The sequence below is a fragment of the Chinchilla lanigera genome, unplaced genomic scaffold, assembly GCF_000276665.1.
Source record: "Chinchilla lanigera isolate Chin_1 unplaced genomic scaffold, ChiLan1.0 scaffold00085, whole genome shotgun sequence".
Lineage (NCBI taxonomy): Eukaryota > Metazoa > Chordata > Mammalia > Rodentia > Chinchillidae > Chinchilla > Chinchilla lanigera.
The window spans coordinates 4,870,530-4,873,725 of NW_004955486.1; the positions used below are offsets into that span (position 1 = coordinate 4,870,530).

Sequence of the window (3,196 nt, forward strand, 5' to 3'; positions counted from 1 at the left end):
GCTGAGACAACTGTCTCAAAGGCCTCTCAAGCCCAACATGCCAAAATCTCAACTTAGTCCCCATTTAAGATCTACTTGTGTGGGGGCTGGGTGTTTAGCTCAGCGGCAAAAGCGCCTGCCTGGCAAGCGCAAGGTCGTGAGTTCGGTTCCCGGTACCGGAGAAAAACCAAAACCAAAAAAAAAAAAATAAAAAATAAAAAAAATAAAAAGGGAATGAATGTGTGTTATGTACATGGACAACTCCCCACAAGGAAGGTAAACACTGTGTACTCCAAACACGGACTAATAAAAATACATACATTCGTTATGCAGGGGAAAAGAGCCATTTCCCAGTAAGAAGCCTGTAGATGTCTGCTCATAGCCATAGCAAATCAAAATCTGCACCGCATACAAGGATGCAAGACTTCTGGGACGCTCCTCCCTCCATGGCCTGACCCTCCCCAAGAAGAAACTCTGGACAGTGGGAGCTTCGGTGTCCTCCACACAGCAGCCGTCTTGTGCTCCTCGAAAGCTATGAAGTCATAAAGGTCAAGTTAAAAATAAGGGAGTGTGACACCTCTATGACATGTGTAACAGTGGTTGTCCCCTTCCTCTCAGGAAGAAAAGGGGTTTGCACCTTACTCTCGTTTGTGAGTAAAAGTTACTAAACCTTTAAATAAATAAGGCATTGCATTGCGTTCTTTCAGATACATGGTTGAAAAGGGATTGTTCACCACCACTCCAGAGAACCGGTCTAGAAAGAGGCAGCAGTCAGAGGGGGCCGGCCCAGGCTGGCCCAAACTCCTGGCGACCCTCTTGCCTCAGCCTCTGGAGTAAGCCTCTGGCTTACAGGCGTGCACCGCCATGCTCCCTGTTTCTTTGTTTCCATGGCAGCGCTTCAGAGACTGTCAAAATCACCCCTTTCCTGCCCGGCATGGTGGCGCACACCTGTAATCCCAGCACTTGGGAGGCTGAGGCAGGAGGATCGTTGAGAGTTCGAGACCAGCCAGGGCTACAAAGTGAGCTCAAGGCCAGCCTGAACTGCAGAGTGAGACCCTGTCTCAAAAAGACAAAAAAAAACCCAATAAAACCCCACCCCTTTCCTTCTGAACTCCCCGAGGGTACTGACACTATGGACTTATCCATGGTATTTCCGGAGATCAGCACATTCCAGGCACAGAGCAGTTCCTGCAAAAGCATTTACAGGGTGAATGGAAGGATAATTCACATGGACCCCAAATAAGCATCTCCCCACGGGTGGGCGCGGAATATTCCTCAACGCTCGGCGCTCCTGCTGTCTCTGCAGTCTGGGAAGGTCGGGCTGCTCCCTGCAAAGCCCGCTGTGCAGAGACCTGAAACGAGAGCCCTCGGGCTTGGCCAAGCCTGCTGAGCAAGGGCGGAAGCACAGCCCGGTACCGGCTCCCAGCCGCTCATCCCTCTGCAGACTACAGAGTAACTCCGGGCTCTGAAGGTCCAACAACCACTTCCTTCAAGGAAAAGGATTCTGGGTAACCAAGGTCTCTTCAGCCCTGACCTTGAAAATGTCCACAGCCGCCCCCATTGAGCCCCTGCTGCTGCGTCTCCCTGCCCGTCCTGAGGCCCAGGGCCGGCTCTTCTCTTTGGTTCATCATCTCCACTGAACTGGTGCAAAAGGAAAAAAACCACCGTCCGCGCCACAATGGGGCCGATTGTTCTGCGCTGTCACATTCCCCTAAATGTTTACTTTGTGTTTGATAATCTAACAGGAAATGAGGGGTCAGGACGTTTGTGATTTCCCCGTTCCCCTCTGGTCAAGACGAAGGAATGGCTGCTTTCCTAGCTGCTCAAGACAAGCTGTGGAGGAGTGAGTCTGGGTGTTCATCTCCTCTCCTCGCCATGTGCCCCGGGGGTGCCGCACAGCCAGGCATTGTCCAAGGAAAGTTCTGGAAGCCGATGCTTTGAGCTGAGCCCCTGTCCTCGGCCCCAGCAGAGCTGACCAGACCCAAATGAAGTCACTGGCTCCAAGTGCCACCCCACCAAACGCAACTGGAAGTGGGCCGACGGACTCCAAAACGGACCCATTTTCCCTGAAAACCAACGCTCCTGTCTCCCAGGAAGAAGTACTGTCTGATTTCAGATCTCTTTTGCACACTGAGGCCACGCTGATTTACGAGCCACAAATAAAAGCCAACCCTGCCTGCAGTGGAACGTGTTTCACGGTGTTTGTGACAGAATTTTCACCACTGCACTGAGTGCTATGGGGATTAAGATGGACAGAAAGATTAGGTTCCTTGCTGACCAAATGCCAGGCCGGGTGGTGATCAAGGAGTGAGTCAGCTCAGCAGTAGAGCATGTGCATTGCTCCAGTGAGGCCCTGGGTTCAGTCCCCAGCACCACCAAAGAAAGCATCGGGAAAGTATTCTTTGAGGCCTTGGGAAAGTAGCCAGAGGGCTCAGCGTGCTCCCTTCTACCAAGACCCCACGGCCTAGCTTCTGCATCCAGAAGTTCGTACTCGTCCAAAGACCCTGCAATGGTCCAGCGGAAGTGGATTCTAGAACCCGGCCCTCTACTAAAGAGCAGAGTGGCATCTCCCGGGGCCAGAGTGTCCCACTAAGTAAATTCAAGTTACAGAGTCAAATACCTTCTGGGGCATTTCTAACTTTTTCTTTTTGTTTTTGGTACTAGGAATCGAACTCAGGACCTCGCAGTTGCCAGGCAGGCGCTCGTGCCGCTGAGCTGTAGCCCCGGCCTCAAACCTTTTCATTGTGCCTTGGAATATGCTGTAAGGGAGGAAAAAATTTATCATCATAGTTTGGTAGCTGAGTCTGCAAAATAACTGACACCAGGCAGACGAACAGGAGAAAAGCCATATACTTTATAGACTTTTACTATTACAGGCGCAGGGCGGCATGAAAGACGAAAAAATAATACCCCCCAAAAGCAGTGCGATTCGAGCTGTTCTCTGTCATCTCAACAGGAGGAGGGGCAGGAGACGTAGGTCACTTAGGCACCGGGAAGGACATTTAGGACAGGTGAGGGGACGCTTAGGAGCATAAACCGGAGAAGGGATGATAGTGACGAGGTCTGCCTGGGAGCGGCCGACTTCAGGGCCTGCAGAGAGATAAGGGCGCTTTTCCTGGGCTGGAAACTCCCAAGAGGGGATTGAGGATGGTTGAGTTCCTGTCGCAGGACGCCGCTCAGCAGATAAGGGGAGCTGTGAGGAAGCTGCTCCTGCCGG

The 3,196-nt window shown here is 52.0% G+C and overlaps 1 long non-coding RNA gene across 1 annotated transcript in view; it reads right to left on the bottom strand.

Annotated features, from left to right (window-relative positions):
- Positions 1–382, bottom strand: part of LOC106146597 — a 2,309-nt gene extending 1,927 nt beyond the window's left edge. The window contains exon 1 of the long non-coding RNA XR_001231098.1: positions 300–382. This is a non-coding gene — a long non-coding RNA (uncharacterized LOC106146597). The remainder of the gene's footprint in view (positions 1–299) is intronic.
- Between the last annotated feature and the right edge of the window lie 2,814 nt (positions 383–3,196).